This window comes from Triticum aestivum, chromosome 4B (genome assembly GCF_018294505.1).
Source record: "Triticum aestivum cultivar Chinese Spring chromosome 4B, IWGSC CS RefSeq v2.1, whole genome shotgun sequence".
Lineage (NCBI taxonomy): Eukaryota > Viridiplantae > Streptophyta > Magnoliopsida > Poales > Poaceae > Triticum > Triticum aestivum.
Window position 1 is genome coordinate 284,562,130 of NC_057804.1, and position 22,457 is coordinate 284,584,586.

Genomic DNA, 22,457 nt, shown 5'->3' on the forward strand with positions numbered 1-22,457 from the left:
TAATTCAGAGGTAACCGGGATTGGGTCTTCTGGTGTCTCCTCCTCATTACCTCATTGGACGCGTTTAAGCTCATCGTGAGCTGGTAAGCCTCTGACTGCAAACGTTGTGCCCGGGCATCGAGAGCCGCCCGCTCCGTAGCTAGTCTAGTATCCTCAGCTGCCAAGGCCTCCTTGGCCTGAGCTATCTCCTCACGTACCCGTGCCACCTCCGCGTCATGCTCATCTTTGTTCGCAGGAATAACCGTGGCCGTTAACAGGGTCGTAAGCTTGTCCATGAGGTCTATCAGCACTTGAGCCGGCGGGCGCACAGGGCCTCCTGCCCCGGCCGCTCCTATCCTGGACGTAATTGCAGTAGCGGCTGTAGAGTTTTGACCGGGTTGAGTCCCAACCATGAAGACTCCTGCCCAATTTGGCGACTCACAGGGGTCCGGAATACTGAAGCCATCGGAACAGCCCCCGAGCACACCATCTTGAACTTGATACAGAGAATTTGTTGAACCGGTGAACGAATCACCGTCAGTGTGGACGGCCATCTCACCACCATCTTCAGGATTTTTGGAAAGCTCTTCTTCGTGAACACAGCCCACAAAGACACGCTTCATGTCGGGTTGAGCCCGGGCGGTTTTCGCATGCTGAGCCGTCTCGATGAGGTCGGTGCAGTTGTCCGGCTCAGGCCCCGGCTCGCCAATCCGGCCGATGAAGACGTGGATCCCTCCAAAGGGGACCCGGTACCCGTATTCAATTGAGCCGGCGTCGGGGCCCCAGCCTTCGTTGTCGATGTAGATCTTGCCGCGACGACTCTTGGTCATCCGGCCCACTACGTATCCCTTGAGCCCTTCGAAGTTGCCCTTCAAGAACTCAAATCCACTGTGCGCTGGCCCCACGGTGGGCGCCAACTGTCATGGAATTGTCACGTCAGATGTCCTCATGAAAGGACTTAGTTGTGGAGCCATCGCAACTAGGAAGCTTGAAGGGGTTAATCGGGACAAAGGACAGGAGAGGGTTTTATACTAGTTCGGCCCCTTACGGTGAAGGTAAGGCCTACGTCTAGTTGGGTTGGTATTGATGTTTCAATGACCAGGGAGCAAGATATGCTATGCCCGGTTCTCGATGAGTTGTTTCTTGCCCTAAGCCGCTAGCAGGTCGTCCCCTTATATACACGGGTTGACGCCCTGCGGCCTACAGAGTCCCGGCCGGCTTATAACAGTGTTCGGATCGGTGACTAGTTAAAACTACCTTATGATGCAAGTTATGCCATCATGGTGGTTTACTACAACGGGCTTAAGTCGCCTGCGGGCCTTAAGCCCTCTATGAGCCGCCATCTTCATACTTTGGTATTGGGATTTTCTCTGGTAAGTCTTCTTTGTGTAACCCGGCCCCTCATGGGCGGCTTACACAAATAGTCATATCCCCAACGGACGGGAAACGAGCGACTTACCTACGCCGGGCTGGGAAGAAGTGGCGCCCTCCCCGCCAGCCTTTGTTGCTGGGGTAGAATCCCCGGCACCCAAGTTTGCGTCCTCCTCCTTCATGTGTGTGGGCTCGGCGGTGGATGCCCGTGCTAGGGACGCCCCTCGGGGCGGCGTAGTCAAGGGGGGCGGCATGGTAGGTGTGGCCTTCAGTGGCTCCTCCTGCTGTTGTTCTTCTCCTACAAACCTGGTAAGGTCAGGATCAACGCCTCGCACCCCGGTGTTCATCGATGAAGGAGTGAGTGATGGGTTTACGCTGGGGGCTAAGGCGTGGGCTGCGTCGGGGGCTGCTGTCCGGGCTGCTCTCCACCACCAACGGCATACACGAAGTACCCACCCCGGGCTCACGCTTGTTGAGACCCTAGCCCTTTTCGTCGCACTCTGGGCCAGCGTCTCCGCGTACCTGCGAAGACAACACCAAATCCAGTGAGGATGATGCAGGCGTAAGGACAGGGAGTGAAGGGGAGAGAAATACTTACTCATCCTCCACCTCCTCCTCCATCGGCTTCCTCTTCGACTTCGGTCTAAAATACCTAAGGTCAAAGTCGGCCTCCAGGGTGCTGACCGAGGCAGAAGCAGAGGGAGATGGAGTCCAACACTTCTTGGACGAGGCGGAGACATTCACCATCCTTTTCACCATCGCGGCCTTTGCCGTCTTCGTCGTTGCTGCGGCCTTCATCGCCTTCGTCCAGCGCACAAGTTGCTCCTGGGCCGGTTGCCACTGCGCGGTCTTGCCGGGCCGGACCGGCTCACCAGAGCTAGCCCGCCGCAGGATGCATCTCCCTGTTGGCGGAGGATCATTCAACTCGGTATCTTCCTCGGACGACTCGTTGTCCGTCTCCTCAACAAGGGGAGCCTCGGCACCAGCGCCGCTGGCCTCCCCGGCAGACTCCGCCGATCGGGCGAGCTCCTTCTCCTCCATATTCACGTCAGCCTCGTCCTCCACGCCGCCAGCGCTGCCGGCCTTCCTGGCGAGTGCTGCCTCTGCCACTCTGGCGGTGATGTAGTCCAACTCCTCCTTGGTTGTGTCTTGGATGAGCTCTGGTTCGGGGTGGGCATAGCCCTCTGACAAGTGTCGAAGAACTCCTGCACTCAGTGTACCGGGGGCTCGGCCCAGGCCGGGTTGAGGCCGTGCGCATTGAAGTCTGGCATCATGGCAATAATGCCGGACCGGTGAGAGTTGTTGCTCCGCGGGACCACTCCCGCCGGCAACCCACACAGGGGCCGTTTGATGGCCTTGCTGGACTTTGCGGCCTTGCCGGCCCTCTCAACCCAGCAGTCTTCGCCCACGTTGAGACGGAAGAGCCTCAGGCAGAAGTGCGCATGCCCCATCACCGTGAAGTTGTGCTTCAGGCCAAGGCGGAGCCTCATGACGTGAAACACCCCGGATGTATCTTTCCATATTTGTAACTCCATCTCTTGCCATTTTCGGCTATGTGTTAAGATATTCCCTCCGTGGTTGGGTTTTGTCTTCTGTTTTTCATTTTGTTCATGTCATGCATCTCATATCATGTCATCATGTGCATATCATTTGCATACGTGTTCGTCTCATGCATCCGAGCATTTTCCCCGTTGTCCGTTTTGCAATCCGACACTCCCACATGCACCGGTGCACCCCTCTTGTCTCTTTTCGTGAGCGGGTGTTAAACGTTCTCGCAATGGACCGAGGTTTGCCAAGTGGCCTTGGTACACCACCGATAGACCACCTGTCAAGTTCCGTTCCATTTGGACGTCATTTGATACTCCAACGGTTAACCGGGTAACCACAAAGCCCTCTTTTGGTAATGCAGCCCAACACCCTCCAAAACAGCCCAATAACCCATCTAAGTCATCTCCATGCTCTCAGTCGTTCGATCACGATCGTGTGGGCGAAAACTACACCCCATTTGGAGTCTCCTAGCTCCCTCTACCTATAAAAACACCTTCCCCTTCGAATTTTCGGGCAAACCCTAGCCCCGCTCCCTCTCCGCTGTCGGAAACGTCCGGCCCGAGCCGGACGAAACCGCCGCCGCGCCAGGGCCAATCGCTGTCCACCACGTGGCGCCCAGCCACCCGCGCCGCTGCCAGCCCGCCGGGCCCGAGCCCGGCGCCTCCCGCTCCCCCGAGCGCCTCCACGCCGCCGCCCGCTCGGCCCCGCGCCGCCGCGCCCGTCCCGCTCCTCCGTCGCTGTCCGGACGCCACCTCCCGGCTGCGCCACCGGACACCGCCGGACCTCGCCGGATCTCACCGCCTCCGCCCGTCGCTCACGCCCCGGCCGCCGCGCTCGTCCTCCACCGCGCCCCCACGACCTCCTACCGGCCAGATCCCGCGGCCCCGACGTGCTCCGATGAGCCGCGCGCCCCATATCCGGCGAGCCGCCGCCTGCCTCGAACCGCGCCACCGAACCCTAGATCTGGACTGAAGGTTGACTTTCCCCCCTTTGTTTTTCTCCCAAGTCCCGAAATTCTCATATTATGTGGCACCGTTCATCGCATCATATCTCCTTGCATACTGCTCCGTTTCTTGCGCATGATATATCAAAATGTTCATCATGAGATGCTCTTCATTTTTTCCATTGTGTCATGTCTGTTTGAGATCATTATGATGCCTAAATCATTTTTGAAAGAGTGATATATGATGTTTACTGCTGTTACTTATCAGAACTTGATGTTTTGTCATTTTAGTTGCATTTGATGTCGGCACCTTATGAGCATGATCTCTACATGTGTTTTGGGCTATGCCATGCCATCTTTGAAGGGGTGTATACCATGTATTTGTGTGATCAATGTGGTGTCTATAACAAGCATGCAAACTAGGCTTCGTGATGTTGCTGATTTCATTCCCTGTTCTGCTGTTATTTTGATGCCATGTAAACTTGATGCTACAGAGAGATCCATGCATATTTTGAGATACTTCAGTAAGGATATTTTGAGCATATGGTTATGATCTGTCCATCCATGCCCCTGTTTGCAATTATGGAGTGATCTATCATATCATTGTCTTGCTCTACTTTTGCTATAAAATGTTTCCTGGCAGATTGTTTACATGTTATTCAATTTTGCCAAGGTTGTTGTAGTTGATCCTTGCATGCTATGAGCTTGTTCTTCCCATGTTTAGTTTCATAAACATGTCTTATTGTTGGTTCTATGCTTATCTTGTCATGCAATGACTTGTAATGAATGAGTCGAGCTCGCAAAGATGCCTTCATAATTCTGTTAATGCCATGCTCTGTTTGCTGAATCTGTTAACGAAAACTTGATATGTTTACATGGGTGCCATCATATCTTATGATCCTTTTTGGCTCATGGTCTGTAAGGGACTTTTGTTCTATGCATCCAGTAGTATCATGCCATGCCTTAAGTTTCTATGATATATTCCTATAGCATGATGTTGTCTTACCCTAAACTTTGCTTCCTGATGCTGTTTCTGCCATGTTCAGTATTTTCACTAGGTCTGTGAAGCTGATATCTTTTGGACTTTTGCCATGCTTGTTTGAACATGTTATTGTGTGAATTAGCCATAGCTCAGTGTTCGTCTTTTGTCAAGAATCTATTGTAGATCACTGCCATGTGCTTTTTTGCTATGTTCGGGTGCTGTAGCATAGTTCCTTGATGTATTCTAATTGCTATCGTGCTGTTAAGCGCAGATTTGTGTCATTCTTGTTTTGCTTGCCATTTGCAAACCATGCATCCGATTCTGGTGATCTTTATATCGTTTTCAACCGAAATAACCTCATCTTTCCAGTGGCATACTTGGTTTGCCAAGTAGATGCCTTGATCATTCTTTCCATTCCGGAGCACGCTTATGCATTGCATATCATATCGTGCATATAATGCCATGTATTGCATCATGTTGCTTGTGCATTACACTGTGTTTGATTGTTGTTCCGTTGCTTGTGTTCTTGCCTTGGGTAGAGCTAGGATACGAGTACGTGAACGAGGAACTTGTTGAGTACACTAACAAGGATCAAGCTTTCGTCAACTCTGAGAACTTTGCAGGCAAGATGACCATACCCTCGATATCACTTCTATCTTTGCTTTGCTAGTTGCCCGCTCTATCGCTATGTTTTCTCCACCTACCACTTGTTTATCAGGCCTCCCATATTGCCATGTCAAGCCTCTAACCATCCTGTCCTAGCAAACCGTTGTTTGGCTATGTCACCGCTTTTGCTCAGCCCCTCTTATAGTGTTGCTAGTTGCAGGTGAAGATGAAGTTTGTTCCTGGTTGGAACATGGATATTTTTGGGATATCACAATATCTCTTGTTTAATTAATGCACCTATATACTTGGTAAAGGGTGGAAGGCTCGGCCTTATGCCTGCTGTCTTGTTCCACTCTTGTTGCCCTAGTTTCCGTCATACTGGTGTTATGTTCCTTGATTTTGCATTCCTTACGCGGTTGGGTGATTTATGGGACCCCCTTAACAGTTCGCTTTGAATAAAACTCCTCCAGCAAGGCCCAACCTTGCTTTTACCATTTGCCACCTAAGCCTTTTTCCCTCGGGTTTTCGCGAGCCCGAGGGTCATCTTTATTTAGCCCCCCGGGCCAGTGCTCCTTCGAGTGTTGGTCCGAACTGAGCTGCCTGCGGGGCCACCTTGGGAAACTTGAGGGCTAGTTTTACTCATAGCTAGTCTCATCCGGTGTTTCCCTAAGAACAAGATATGTGCAGCTCCTATCGGGATTTGTTGGCACATCAGGCGACTTTGCTGGTCTTGTTTTACCATTGTCAAAATGTCTTCTAAACCGGGATTCCGAGACTGATCGGGTCTTCCTGGGAGAAGGAATATCCTTCGTTGACCGTGAGAGCTTGTGATGGGCTAAGTTGGGACACCCCTGCAGGGTATTATCTTTCGGAAGTCGTGCCCGTGGTTATGAGGCATATGGGAATTTGTTAATGTCCGGTTGTAGAGAACTTGATACTTGACTTAATTTAAAATGCATCAACCGCGTGTGTAGCCATGATGGTCTCTTCTCGGCGGAGTCCCAGAAGTGAACACGGTTTGAGTTATGTATGAACGTAAGTAGTTTCAGGATCACTTCTTGATCACTTCTAGCTTCTCAGCTGATGCGTTGCTTCTCTTCTCGCTCTCACTTGCGTATGTTAGCCACCATACATGCTTAGTGCTTGCTGCAGCTCCACCACCTTACCCATTTCCTACCTATGAGCTTAAATAGTCTTGATCTCGCGGGTGTGAGATTGGTGAGTCCCCGTGACTCACAGATTCTACCAAAACAGATGCAGGTGCCGAGGATACCAGTGCAAGTGGCGCAATCGAGCTCAACTGGGAGTTTGACGAGGACCTTGGTCATTACTATGTTTCGTTTCCTGATGATCAGTAGTGGAGCCCAGTTGGGACGATCAGGGATCTAGCATTTGGGGTTATCTTCTTTTCATTTGAATTTGACTGTAGCTGGTCTATGAGTGTATCTTGAATGATGTATGGATTAATTTATGTATTGTGTGAAGTGGTGATTGTAAGCCAACTCTCTTTATACCATTCTTGTTCATTACAAGGGATTGTGTGAAGATGATCCTTCTTGCGACAAAACCTACAATACGGTTATGCCTCTAAGTCATGCCTCGACACGTGAGAGATATAGACGCATCGTGGGTGTTCCAAGTTGGTAATCAGAGCCATCCCAGACTTAGGAGCCCCTCTGCTTGATTGAATCGCTGGCGTTGTTTAGTCTAGATCAAAAATGTTTTGAGTCTTAGGATTATATATATCGGAGAGTAGGATTCTTTTTACTACTCAGTCCCTTCATCGCTCTGGTGAGGTATCCTGAAGTAGATGATTTAACTTTCCTCTCCTCAAATTTCACTAAAAAAAATTTAGGATCACGCGGGTATCTTGGAATCGTTCCGATGGTTTTGTGATGAGAACATTGTTCTTGGTGCCTCCTGACATTTAGGGGTTGTGGCAGTGTCCCGGGGAGTTGAGCTCTGAGGTGTTGTCCTCACAATTTTATCGTTGCAGTTCTGGAATACCTGAGTTTTGCTGACATCGAAAATCTCTTTTATGCATTTGTTAGTGAGATAACCTCGACCTCACCCAGTACTGGGGAGTTCGGGAGTATTGCCATAACTCGTCTAACGGATGCTTTTCGAAGGTTGAGGTACACGATTTCCGAAGTTCTTGGTTATGTGTTGACGGATGGATACAGCTGGATGTAGGGATTGTTAGTTTGGGTGAGATATATTGCTTCCCCTGTATCCCCAACACCTGAGTGCATATCCAGAAAGTTTTGGGAGTTTATACGTGGGTTTCAAGTAGCTCTTAGCATTTCTTCCCGCAGATATTTGGTTTGTGATTGGGTAATCCTTACCACTTATTTGTTCCAGTTGTACCTTGTTATTTCATTCATCAACCCCTTATCAAGTGGCTTCTCACCTTAATGGACGTGTGATGTTAGCTTTGGGAATTCATTCGTTCATCCTTGTTCGAATGTTTATTGTGAAGACTATATGTTGCAATTTCTATCCGTTGATTCAACTTGTCTATCTGTCTATCAAGATGCTAACGGATGTCACCCTCTTCAGGATGGCTCCGCCAACGCGTCAGAATCTAGAACGCAATGATGGGAGTCAGGCGAACCCTCCACCTCCACCTCCGATTCCGGAGGCATGGCAAGCTTTGATGGCAGCCACAAATGCCAATGTTCAGATGATGATTCAGGTCATGCATGAATGCAATCAAGGCCAAGGCAACCAAGGGAATCAAGGTCAAGGGCAGTTCAACCATCAGCCTCAGTTTCCTACCCTCAACTAGTTCCATGCAAATCAGCCGAAGTCTTTCAGCTACTGTGCTGAGGCCACAGACGCCGATGATTGGCTCGTGGATATCAACAAGCATTTTGAATGTAGCAATGTCAGGCCTGAGGACTACGTCAAGTTCGCTTCTTTTCAGCTCAAGGACCAAGCAGCTGATTGGTTCCAGCAATACAAAGATTCCAGAGGAGGTAGAGTGATTACTTGGACTGACTTCTGTCGGGACTTTAAAGCTCATCACATTCCTACCAGTATTATTGAGAGCAAGCGTGAGGAGTTCCGCAATCTCAAGCAAGGCAGCATGTGTGTGTACGAATACAAAAAGCAGTTTCAGAAACTTGCTCGCTTCGCTAAACAAGACGTTCCTGATGAAAAGAGTATGATCTATCAATTCAGAGGTGGCCTTAGAGAGGATCTATAGTTAGCTCTCGTTCTTGTTAAGCTTACTCAGTTCGATCAATTCTACAACATGGCCCTCAAGCAAGAAGGTGCTTAGCTCAAGTGTGAGGCTTCTAAGAAGAGGATCAGGGATGCAGTTCAGTCTTCTTCTTCCTCAAAAGTGGCAGCTAAGCAGCAGAAGTTCTACCTTCCTCCTCCTCCGTTTCGTCAGCCCTACCAGTAGAAGAACTCAGGTGGTCGTGGATCTTCCCACCCACCAACCCAGGATATCAGAACAAGTCAAATTCTCAAGCTCCAAGGTCAAATGCTCCTTATCATCGTCCGCTCTAAGAGGTGACTTGCAACAAGTGCCAGCAGAAAGGTCACTACGCGAACAAGTGCTTCAACCAAAGGCGCCTTCTGCCTCCTCCTCCTGTGAGATCTTCAAGCAATGCAGTGGTCAAGCATAATACCATGTCTGCAAAGGTGAACATGATGAATGTCGCGCAAGCGGAGGAATCTACTGACGTGATAATGGGTAATCTTCCAGTTAATGAATTCCTGCAAAAGTCTTATTTGATACCGGTGCATCGCATTCTTTCATGTCATATCCTTTTGCATCGAAGCACAATTTTGACACAGAGGAATTACCTATAGCTATGCAAGTTATTTCTCCGGCTAAGCGTTTGAGCTCTAGCATGATGGTTCCGAATGTCGGTATCAAGATGGGCGACTATAAATTTCTGGCTAAACCAATTGTTCTTGGTGACTCTGATATCGATCTAATTCTCGGGATGGACTGGCTTTCTAAGCACAAAGCTCAACTTGATGGTGCTGCCAGAGAGATTCAATTGACACACTCTTTTGAGGATGTTATCATCTATGCCGCTCATGATGAAACCATTCGGTTGTTTTCTCCAACTGAGAAGGGCGGGCTATATGCCATATCTCAGATTCCAGTCGTTTGTGAGTACCAAGATGTCTTTCTAGAAGAGCTTCCGGGTATGCCTCCACATCGGCCAGTCGAGTTCATTATCGATCTTGAGCCTGGCACTGAACCCATTTGCAAGCGTCTATACAAGCTTGGACCTAAAGAGCTAAAGGAATTGACGAAATAGCTCGATGAACAAGAGTGTCTGGGTTTGATCAGACCGAGTTCATCTCCATGGGGTTGTGGAGTTCTTTTTGTCCAGAAGAAGGATGGCATGGACCGACTGTGCGTCGATTACCATCCATTGAACAACAAGACAATCAAGAACAAGTATCCACTTCCCAACATCAATGATCTATTCAAGCAACTCAAAGGTGCTAAAGTATTCTCCAAGCTTGACCTATGTATGGGTTATCATCAGATTCGCATTCGTGAACAAGATATTCCCAAGACATCATTCAGAACAAGCTATGGTTCTTATGAATATACTGTCATGTCTTTCGGCCTTGTCAATGATCCTCCAACGTTCTATCGCATGATGAACTTCTTCTTCAACCCCTACACCAATGGATTCGTTCTGGTGTATCTCGATGATATTTTGGTCTTCTCCAAGAATAAGAAGGATCATGCCAAACATTTGCGTTGGTGCTCGACAAGCTCAGAGAGCATCAATTCTATGCGAAGTTTTCCAAATGTGAGTTTTGGCTTGATGAAGTTCTTTATCTTGGTCACATCATCTCCGCCAAGGGCATTGCTATTAATCCCGAGAAGGTTTCTGCAATTGTGAATTGGGAACCTCCTCAAAATGTCAAGCAGCTCCGCAGTTTTCTTGGTCTTGCAGGCTATTGCTGAAGATTCGTTGAGAATTTCTCTAAGATTGCAAAGCCTCTTTCCAACCTCCTCCAGAAGCATGTCAAGTATATCTGGACGCCTGAGTGTGACGTTGCTTTCAACACCCTCAGAGAGAAGCTTGTCTCAGCTCCTGTCTTGACTCCTCCTGATGAATCCAAGCCACTCGAAGTTTTCTATGATGCCTCCTTGCAAGGTCTCGGTGCTATGTTAATGCAAGAGCAGAAAGTTGTGGCCTATACCTCTCGTCAGTTGAAGCACAACGAAAAGAACTACCCCACTCATGATCTTGAGTTGGCGGCAGTTGTCCATGCTTTGATAACATGGAGACATCTCTTGTTGGGAAGGAAAGTGGACATATTCACCGATCACAAGAGCCTCAAGTATATCTTCACTCAACCCAACCTCAACCTCAGGCAAACTCGATGGGTCGAAATGATTCAAGAGTACAATCCAAGTATTGAATATACTCCAGGCAAGGCGAATGTGACTGCAGATGCTTTGAGCAGAAAGGCTTATTGCAACAGCTTAATTCTCAAGCCCTTCCAATCGGACCTTTGTGAAGCTTTCCGCAAACTGAATCTTCAAGTTGTTCCTCAAGGCTTTCTTGCCAACCTCATAGTCTCTCCTACTTTGGAAGATCAAATTCGTGAGGCACAACTCTTGGATACCATGGTGAAAAAGGTGAAACGTGGTATCGACAAGGGCATTTCCAAATACAAGTGCTTCCACATTGATGACAAAGATACTCTTTTCTTCGAGGACCGAATTGTGGTTCCTAAAGGCGATCTGAGAAAATTTATTATGAACGAGGCACACAATTCCCTTCTATCCATTCATCCTAGAAGTACGAAGATGTACCATGACCTCAAGCAGTCGTATTGGTGGACTCGAATGAAGCGAGAGATTGCTCAATTCGTGAATGAATGTGATGTCTGCCGAAGGGTGAAAGCAGAAAACCAACGACCAGCTGGTCTCCTCCAACCTCTTGCTATTCCGGAATGGATGTTTGATCATATCAAGATGGACTTCGTGACTGGATTTCCCAAGTCTAAGCATGGAAATGATGCTATCTTCGTTGTCATTGACAAGCTTACTAAAGTGGCTCATTTCCTTCCAATCAAAGAATCTATCACAGCATCTCAGTTGGCAGAGCTTTACACCTCCAGGATTGTCTCCTTGCATGGCATTCCACAATCGATTTCTTCAGACCGTGGAAGCATCTACACTTCTAAGTTCTGGGACTCCTTTCAGAAGGCCATGGGCACCAACATTCGCTTCAGCACAGCTTTCCATCCTCAAACAAGTGGCCAAGTTGAGCGAGTCAATCAAATCCTTGAAGATATGCTCAGGGCTTGTGTCATCTCTTCCGGTATGAAGTGGGAAGATTGTCTTCCATATGCCGAGTTCTCCTACAACATCAGCTTCCAAGAAAGTTCGGGCAAGGCCCCATTCGAAATTCTCTATGGCAGGAAGTGTCGTACTCCTCTCAATTGGTCCGAGACTGGTGAACGCCAACTTCTTGGTAACGACTTTATCACAGAAGCCGAAGAAATGTGCAAAGTCATTCGTGACAATCTCAAGGCCGGGCAATCGCGCCAGAAGAGCTATTATGATGACAAGCACCGTGATGTGGCTTTTGAAATCGGAGACCATGTCTACCTCCGCTTCTCTCCAATGAAAGGCACTTGTTGCTTCGGTATCAAAGGGAAGCTTTCCCCTAGATACGCGGGTCCTTTCAAGATCATTGGCAAAAGAGGCGATCTCGCCTATCAACTTGAGCTTCCGTCCAACTTTGCAAACATGCACGATGTGTTTCACGTGTCACAGCTTCGCAAGTGCTTCAAGACTCCTGAGCGCACTATCAACTTCGAAGAAATTGACCTCCAAGAAGATCTCTCTTATCGTGAGCACCCCTTTGCTATTCTTGAAGAAACCGAGCGCAAGACTCGCAACAAGTCAATCAAATTCCTGAAAGTGAAGTGGTCACACCATTCCAACCAAGAAGCCACCTGGGAGCGCGAGGATCACCTCCGTTCCAAATATCCGGAGTTCTTTCAGTCCTAGATCTCGGGACGGGATCCTCTTGTAGTGGTGGAGCATTGTAACACCCTGGATGTATCTTTCCATATTTGTAACTCCATCTCTTGCCATTTTCGTCTATGTGTTAAGATATTCCCTCCGTGGTTGGGTTTTGTCTTTCGTTTTGCATTTTGTTCATGTCATGCATCTCATATCATGTCATCATGTGCATCTCATTTGCATACGTGTTCGTCTCATGCATCCGAGCATTTTCCCCGTTCTCCGTTTTGCAATCCGACACTCCCACATGCACCGGCGCACCCCTCTTGTCTCTTTTCGTGAGCGGGTGTTAAACATTCTCGGAATGGGCCGGGGTTTGCCAACTGGCCTTGGTACACCACCGGTAGACCACCTGTCAAGTTTCGTTCCATTTGGAGGTCGTTTGATACTCCAACGGTTAACCGGGTAACCGCAAAGCCCTTTTTTGGTAATGCAGCCCAACAGCCTCCAAAACAGCCCAATAACCCATCTAAGTCATCTCCATGCTCTCGGTCGTTCGATCACGATCGTGTGGGCGAAAACTACACCCCATTTGGAGTCTCCTAACTCCCTCTACCTATAAAAACACCTTCCCCTCCGGATTTTCGGGCAAACCCTAGCCCCGCTCCCTCTCCGCCGCCGGATACGTCCGGCCCGAGCTGGATGAAACCGCCGCCGCGCCCGAGCCAATCGCCGTCCGCCACGTGGCGCCCGACCACCCGCACCGCCGACAGCCCGCCGGTCCCGAGGCCGGCCCTCCCCGAGCCCGGTGCCTCCCGCTCCCCCGAGCGTCTCCACGCCTCCGCCCGCTCGGCCCCACGCCGTCGCGCCCGTCCCGCTCCTCCGTTGCCGTCCGGCCGCTGCCTCCTGGCCGCACCACCGGACCTTGCCGCCTCCGCCCGTCGCCCGTGCCCCGGCCGCCGCGCCCGTCCTCCACCACGCCCCCACGACCTCCTTCCGGCCAGATCCTGCGGCCCCCACGTGCTCCGGCAAGCCGCGCGCCCCATATCCGACGAGCCGCCGCCTACCTCGAACCGCGCCACCGAACCCTAGATCTGGACCGAAGGTTGACTTTCCCCCCTCTGTTTTTCTCCAAGTCCCGAAATTCTCATATTATGTGGCTCTGTTCATTGCATCATATCTCCTTGCATACTGCTCCGTTTCTTGCGTATGATATATCAAAATTTTCATCATGAGATGATATTCATTTTGTTCCATTTTACCATGTCTGTTTGAGTTCATAGTGATGCCTAAATCGTCGTTGCAAGAGTGCTATATGATGTTTACTGCTGTTACTTATCATAACTTGATGTTTTGTCATTTTTGTTGCATTCGATGTGTGCACCTTATGAGCATGAGCTCTACATGTGTTTTGGGCTATGCCATGACATATTTGCAGGGGTGTATACCATGTATTTTTGTGATCAATGTGGTGACTAGAACAAGCATGCAAACTAGGCTTTGTGATGTTGCTGATTTCAGTCCCTGTTCTGCTGTTATTTTGATGGCATGTAAACTTGATGCTATAGAGAGATCCATGCATATTTTGAGATAGTTAAGTAAGGATATTTTGAGCATATGGTTAGCTCTATCCATCCATGCTCCTGTTTGCAATTATGGAGTACTCTAGCATGTCATTGTCTTGCTCTACTTTTGCTATAAAATGTTTCCTGGCAGATTTTTTACATGTTATTCAATTTTGCCAAGGTTGTTGTAGTTGTTCCTTGCATGCTATGAGCTTGTTCCTGCCATGTTTAGTTTCATAAATATGTATTCTCGCTGGTGCTATGCTTATCTTGTCATGCAATGAGTTGTGATGAGTGAATCGAGCTCGCAAAGATGCCTTCATAATTCTGTTAATGCCATGCTCTGTTTGCTGAATCTGTTAACGAAAACTTGCTATGTTTACATGGGTGCCATCATATCTTCTAATCCTTTTTGGCTTATGGTCTCTAAGGGACTTTTGTTCTATGCTTTTATTAGTATCAATCCATGCCTTAAGTTTATATGATATGTTCCTGTAGCATGATGTTTGCTTGCCCTAAACTTTGCTTCATGATGCTGTTTCTGCCATGTTCAGTATTTTCACCAAGTTTGTGAAGCTGATATCTTTTGCACTTTTGCCATGCTTTTTGAACCTGTTAATATGTGAATTAGCCATAGCTCAGTGTTCGTTTTTTGTCAAGCATCTCTTGTAGATCACTTCCATGTGCTTTGTTGATATGTTGGGGTGCTGTAGCATAGTTTCTTAATGTATTCTAAGTGTTATCGTGCTGTTAAGCGCAGATTTGTGTCATTCTTGTTTTGCTTGCCATTTGAAAACCGTGCATCCGATTCCGGTGATCTTTATATCATTTTCAACAAGAGTCACCTCATCTTTCCAGTGGCATACTTGGTTTGCCAAGTAGATGCCTTGATCATTCTTTCCCTTCCGGAGCACGCTTATGCATTGCATAGCATATCTTGCATATCATGCCATGTATTGCATCATGTTGCTTGTGCATTGCACCATATTTGATTGTTGTTCCATTGCTTGCGTTCTTGTCTTGGGTAGAGCCGGGAGGCGAGTATGTGAATGAGGAACCTGTTGAGTACGCTAACGAGGATCATGCTTTCGTCAACTCCGACAACTTTGCAGGCAAGATGACCATACCCTCGATATCACTTCTATCTTTGCTTTGATAGTTGCTCGCTCTATCGCTATGTTTGCTCCACCTACCACTTGTTTATCATGCCTCCCATATTGCCATGTCAAGCCTCTAACCATCCTGTCCTAGCAAACCGTTGTTTGGCTATGTCACCACTTTTGCTCAGCCCCTCTTATAGGGTTGCTAGTTGCAGGTGAAGATGAAGTTTGTTCCTGGTTGGAATATGGATATTTTGGGGATATCACAATATCTCTTGTTTAACTAATGCACCTATATACTTGGTAAAGGGTGGAAGACTCGGCCTTATGCCTGGTGTCTTGTTCCACTCTTGCTGCCCTAGTTTCCGTCATACCGGTGTTATGTTCCTTGATTTTGCGTTCCTTACGCGGTTGGGTGATTTATGGGACCCCCTTGATAGTTCGCTTTGAATAAAACTCCTCCAGCAAGGCCCAACCTTGGTTTTACCATTTGCCACCTAAGCCTTTTTCCCTCGGGTTTTCGCGAGCCCGAGGGTCATCTTTATTTAACCCCCCGGGCCAGTGCTCCTTCGAGTGTTGGTCCGAACAGTGCTGCCTGCGAGGCCACCTTGGGGAAACTTGAGGGCTGGTTTTACTCGTAGCTAGTCTCATCCGGTGTTGCCCTGAGAACGAGATATGTGCAGCTCCTATCGGGATTTGTCGGCACATCGGGCGGCTTTGCTGGTCTTGTTTTACCATTGTCAAAATGTCTTGGTAACCGGGATTCCGAGACAGATCGGGTCTTCCTGGGAGAAGGAATATCCTTCGTTGACCGTGAGAGCTTGTGATGGGCTAAGTTGGGACACCCCTGCAGGGTATTATCTTTCGAAAGCCGTGCCCGCGGTTATGTGGCAGATGGGAATTTGTTAATGTCCGGTTGTAGAGAACTTGACACTTGACTTAATTTAAAATGCATCAACCGCGTGTGTAGCCGTGATGGTCTCTTCTCGGCAGAGTCCCGGAAGTGAACACGGTTTGAGTTATGTATGAACGTAAGTAGTTTCAGGATCACTTCTTGATCACTTATAGCTTCTCGACCGATGCGTTGCTTCTCTTCTCACTCTCACTTGTGTATGTTAGCCACCATACATGCTTAGTGCTTGCTGCAGCTCCACCACCTTACCCCTTTCCTACCCATGAGCTTAAATAGTCTTGATTTCGCGGGTGTGAGATTGCTGAGTCCCCGTGACTCACAGATTCTACCAAAACATATGCAGGTGCCGAGGATACCAGTGCAAGTTGCGCAATCGAGCTCAAGTGGGAGTTTGACGAGGACCTTGGTCGTTACTATGTTTCATTTCCTGATGATCAGTAGTCGAGCCCAGTTGGGACGATCGGGGATCTAGCATTTGGGGTTATCATCTTTTCATTTGAATTTGACCGTAGCCGGTCTATTAGTGTATCTTGAATAATGTATGGATTAATTTATGTATTGTGTGAAGTGGCTATTGTAAGCCAACTCTCTTTATCCCATTCTTGTTCACTACATGGGATTGTGTGAAGATGACCCTTCTTGCGACAAAACCTACAATGCGGTTATGCCTCTAAGTCGTGCCTCGACACGTGAGAGATATAGCCGCATCATGGGTGTTACATGACGTCAGCCGCGTTCCTGAAGTCCCAGGCCGGCCTCCCTTTGTTGTGCAGCAGGGTGATCCGGCGACGGAGGAAATCTACCCCAATCATTTCAAGGGTGAGCCCGGCCATGGTGAGGCGGAGGATCTTGGTAGTGGTGACCGAGAGCTTCTTGTCGTTGACGACAACGTCGCCCCAGTTGTTGCGACGGACCGGCTGGATCTGACGAACCCGACAGAACTCTCGCGGGTCCTCCTCCACTATCCAGAGCCACCGGCCCCGCCACTCATCCAATTTGTCCTTCAGGGCGCCCTCCGGATAAGCGCCATTCTCCTGGGTCCTCGGGATCCAAGTGACGCAGCCAGAGATGGCACCCCCTGGCTGGATGCGAGGGTAAAAATAATGGCGGAAGAGCGCCGTGCTAGGGAGCACTCCGGCAAAGCCCTCACAAAGATGGGCAAAGAAAGCCATGCACGTCACGACATTTGGCATGAAATCAAGAAAGTGGAAGCCGAAGGTGTGCATGATTTCGTTGAAGAAATCAGAAAAAGGGGGGCAGAGCCCGCAGGAGAAGTAATCGACAAAAAAGGGATATCGATTGGAGCCGGCCTTGGCGAAATCAGCAGGGATGATGCGTGTGGCGGGATGCCCCGTCGTCGCCCTCCCCCACAGAGGCTTGAAGTAATCCCTAAGGTGAACCACATCGACCGTTGAGGGTAAATAGGCGAGCTGCATCCGCAGCACCTCCATCTTCTTCTCCGAAGACCACTCCTCCCCGGCGTCTGTCGCCGCCCCTTTGCCCTTGTTGGTTTTGGGTGCCATGGCGGCTGGGGGATGCCGAGGGATCAAGAACAATGGAAGTCATGGCGGTGGCAAGGGAAAGGGAGAGCTTGAGGAGGAAGAAGGAAGGGATGGCAGTTCCGAGATTGGAGAGGGCACAATGGGTAAATGAGCAGCGCGCCTGCGGTTATTCCTTTTTATGGGGAAGGCGCGGGCCGCCTCTTTACCATTTACTACGACGTGATGCAAGCATGCGAGGACCATCCCACGCATGACCCCCACGTCATGAACGACCCTCCACGTCACGCTTTCAACGCGGGTCGTGGGGAAGCAGAGCGGACAAAGAAGTTACCGCGATAAACATCCACCCCGCATGCCCGTGCACCGTTCTGGGCCTAGCCCAACAACGCGTCACGCTTATGTGTGGCCCAGGCCCAGGGGCTCCTGTCGGTGTACAAAAGTAGGGCCTCTCTTTTGTACCCCTTTACTTGTGCACGGGCAGTCAGAGCCGCGCCCCTGGCCACACTTAGCAGGGCAGAGGAGTGAAGCCAAAGGCGCAAGACAATCAAAGAAACGCCAAGACCAGATACACAAAAAGTAAGAGGGCGAGGTAGACTCCCCCGGCAAGACCCTTGCCGGGGCAGCCTTCGCAGTCCCGGCAAGAGCCTTGCCGGGGCAACTTGCCAGCGCCAGCAGAGCGCGCCACCCTTGAGCCCAAGGGTTCCAACGCCATTGACGACATTGGAACCAAGGCTCAAGAGGAACCTCCATGGTGGCATGCAGATCTTCGTGAAGATCAAAAGCACACAAGATCAGATGAGGACTAGAAAACAACGATCCTCGGCAAGATCCTTACCGAGGAAATCCATGAGACCTCCGGCAAGATCCTTGCCGGGGATGACCGCGATGTCATGGCAAGACCCTTGTCGGAACCCCGGCAAGACACTTGCCGGGGACGTCAGTGGGGCCGCGGCCAGGCCCGCATCTGCCAAGACTCCACCACCGTTCACATACAACTGCCAACTTAGCCAGCTAGGCGAGCACCTGCGTGGCGGCATGCGGCCTCTAGACCGACTCAGCAAGCACCTGCGTGGTGGCATGCATATCTTCGAGAAGACTCTGCCACCGCACCAGCTCAGCAACCTGCCAGCTTACATGGCGCTGCACGCCTCATTGGCCTGGACGCGTGTCGAAGCAAGGTGAAGCGGCGACGGATGGGACAGGCTTCGTTGCCATCCCCAATAAAGCAAGAGGACACCTAAGTAGTGCATTTAATGCATTTTGTCCTGTGATGTCAGGCGATAAGCTTGTACACTGTATACAGTTTCCACCTCCTGTGTGCCACTGTGGAGTCCCCTTTTTCTATAAAAGGAGGCCCGAGGCATACTGAGAGGGGACTCAGATCTTTGGAAAAAGCCATGCGCCGTAGCTAGTTCAAGAACTCAAGAACACTCAAATATACACCGAAGCAGGACTAGGGGATTACGCATTCTTGCAGCCCGAACCTAGGTAAACGATCTTTGTGCTGACTATAGACCCGCTCTTTCCACGACCTCACTCCTGCCGACCGTAGTAGGGATTCCAGTGATCCCATAGGTGTCGTTTTCCACCGACACCCTGACCCAGGTCGAGGCCATCCATGCCAAGATATTCCAGGGCACCTCGGAATCCAGCATGCAACCCATGTCCAAAAAGGTGACGGCGGCCATGGAGCACCTGCTTCCTCATGAGGTCATCGAGTGGGAGCCGGAGATGCAGGAGGCGGCGGAGATCGATGAGCACCAGGAGGAGGAGTTGCACGTGGCCTAGGTAGAGGTAGATAAGAGTCTATCCGTCGAGGAATCGGCGGTGGAGTACCAACGCGAGCTCTGGCTCAACCACTACTACGAGTACTACAACCTCGAGGGTGGCGCCGAGGATGAGGACGCGGTCGACTTCAGCAGGGGGGACGCGGAGTCCACCAACGGCGGCATGTCGCCAGGACAAGTCATCGATGCCTCATCTCACACCGGTGATGCATAGGCAGGCGCGGTGGTGGATTTGTTAAAATTATTCGTACTTAGGCTTTGTTTTTAATGTTGGTCTTTTGTTAGAGCAATGTTTAGGTGAACTGGCTCTGTTTAATTACTAAAATTGCTTGATTCAGTAAGTCTGGTCTATGTGCTGTACGCTCTTTCGTGTGCCCAAATTAGCAAGCGATGTTAAATTATGCAATGACATACCCGGGGAAATTCCACCAAAATTTTAATTATCAAAGTCATCCCATGCATGTTAAGCAGAAGAATCATTTGCGATGCAGACTATCGTTCAAAGTGAATTGTGTCTGGTGGCACTATGCGCAATGTTTCCCTCCACATTTCAAAATTTTTGGCGTACTGCCGAAATATCTACCCTCCCCCATCCCCTTTTCTCCCGGGCCACAAGTCACATTTCCCATATTTCCCCTTCCTTCCTTCCTTCCTTCCTTCCTTCTTTCCTTCCTTCCTAAGCTATAGCCGCTTCCCCGCTTACTTCCTCGCACTTGCCGTCTCGCATCCTACCACCGGGGTCGCCATGGTCTTCTTCAAAGACCACTCCAGCGGTTCCTCCTCCTCCAACGACTCCTTCACCACCCCGGTATGCCTCTCTACTCTCTCTCGGACTAAGACTTGGAATGAAGCATTTTTACCAGCCCAACGATCGATTTGAGTCATTTCTTCCTCTTGTAGTTCCCTAGGACCATCAATTGCAACGAATGGAGCGGGGTGGCTGAAGATCTGTCTGCTCGTTGTCAACATCAATCTCCATGCGTGAAGCTAGTTGCGTTTGAATCTGTGGACAGTGGGAGGAAGTTTCTGGCATGTGTAGAAAAGGTTAGACCCTCTTTCGTTGTTAGAAATCATTTGTTAGATGTGACTTCAGACACTGTCATGGTCCCAACCCATTCATACCACCTTCAACCAAACGCATCCTAAGACAGTGTCGAAGTTTGTACCTAGTATCTAAAAATGTTGCCATCTCACCAACGATGCCACTAGAAAATTATTTGGCACCGCTTCAGCAGTTTGTGGTGCCAACTTGTCCACACATCCGAGCAGCCAAGCATTAAAATACTAAATCTTTATGGCACGAAGGAACTGGGCGTCGGACGAACTTGGTGCTCCGGAGTTCGGGTCCCTGATTTTTTCTGCTGCGTTGGCTCGCCAATGCAGGGCACCGGTGCGAGATGTAGCAACAGTTGTCTTTACACCGGTTTTGGCATACATAGTGGACGGACTTAGTGCTATGATTTCTATGTTACTAGATTTGTGCCTATACACACCTGTTAGTATCAATTTGCTGTCATCCAAACACTGTCGTTATGCTGTTGCAGTTATATTTACATTGACCTTCCTCTTAAAATGTTCAATTTGTTATTTATAGTACGTGAGTAAGAACTTTTAGCGTTGTTGTAGTTAATTATAGCTTCTGATGTTTTAGAATTTGGTTGCTGTCTCAGTAGCAAATAATTCATTTGCACATTGATTTTTTTAGAAGATATGTCATAATTAACCTGTTTCTTCAGTTTTTAAAAATAAGTATTGGTGATTTTGTTTGTTTCTATAAACCCATTTTCTCTACAATTGTTACTGATCTAGTTTTAAATATTATAGGATGAACGAAACTGTTCTTACTTGGATTGGGTTGATCAAGAGTGGCCACAGTCTTTGAAGATGTGCCTAGCAAAGCTCTGGAGCATGTATCAGGAAGAGAATAGAGGTAGGCTTAGGGAAAGTGTTGTCAACGCTGAACAATATTTGAATATGCGGGATAAAAAGAGGAAGGTGGACAATGACTCGGATTTTTTAAACACACTTTGCTAAGATGGTGTTGGCGAAGGAGGAGGCACTTTCCCAGCTGGCCAGTGCAAAACAGGTTCTTATTTAACTGAAAGCAGAGGTTGATAAGGCGAGCCTAGATGATCTCGATTAGGGAAATGAATATATTGTTGTAATATTGTTCTTATGAAGTTGAACTATCTATATGTTGTAATGTGTTGTTTTCCAGTAGCTATCGTACTCTGATGTTAAAATATATCTATGTGCCTGATATGAAATTGGCAAACAACTATTCGATATGAAATGTGAATTTGCGTAATACTGGAATTAGTAATTGTAAAATAATAAACCTGATAAATGGGTCATGGAACTTTGCAAATGGTTCTAAAAGTAAAAGCGCTTGTGATGGATAGCCCAATGCCACACAATTTTCTTCATCAAATCGTGTGTGATGTAGTTGAAAAAAGCAAACGATTAATCAACATAGAGCATGTGTGATAGTTATACCTATCACACACGAGCCTATACATAAACCTGTGTGGGATGTACATACGAACGGAAACGTTTTCCCTGGATTGACTGTGTGGGATGTACATACGAACGGAAATGTTTTCCTTGGATTGACTGTGTGGGAAGTACATACGAACGGAAATTTTTTCCCTGGATTAATTGTGTGGGATGTACATAAGAACGGAAACGTACTCCTTGGATTAACTGTGTGTGATGTACATATGACCGGAAACGTTTAGCAGGGACTAACTGTGTGGGATGTACTTACAACCGGAAATGATTTCGCTTATATAATTGTATTTTTTTGAGCACTACTATACATATAACCATATTTGCTCGCTCGCCAGTCGCACGCGACCGCATTTTGTCGAGCGTGTGTGCTAGGAGGGCCTATCCCCGACGGTTTCTGGGTTGTGTGGGAAGGACCCCCCTATCGCCCACACTCACTTGGCGACGGTTCCAAATGCCGTCGCAGAAAGGGGTTAAAACCGTTTGTATAGCACCAACGCATACCAATGATAGCCACATGATCTCTTTTGGTCTGCAATTGTCCTCTCGATTGTCTCTACAATCAATGTCATCACTTTGAATTTTTCAGGCACATCAAACATATGTAGCAGATTTATTGAGTGCCCTCTAATCATTCTGTCATCTCCAGACTTGGGTAGTAAAGTGTGTCTAAGTATTGTGTTGAT

The 22,457-nt window shown here is 48.7% G+C and overlaps 1 pseudogene; it reads right to left on the reverse strand.

Moving 5' to 3' along the window:
* The window catches only part of LOC123090080 (uncharacterized), a 36,397-nt pseudogene that overhangs the window by 13,007 nt on the left and 933 nt on the right, over positions 1–22,457 (reverse strand).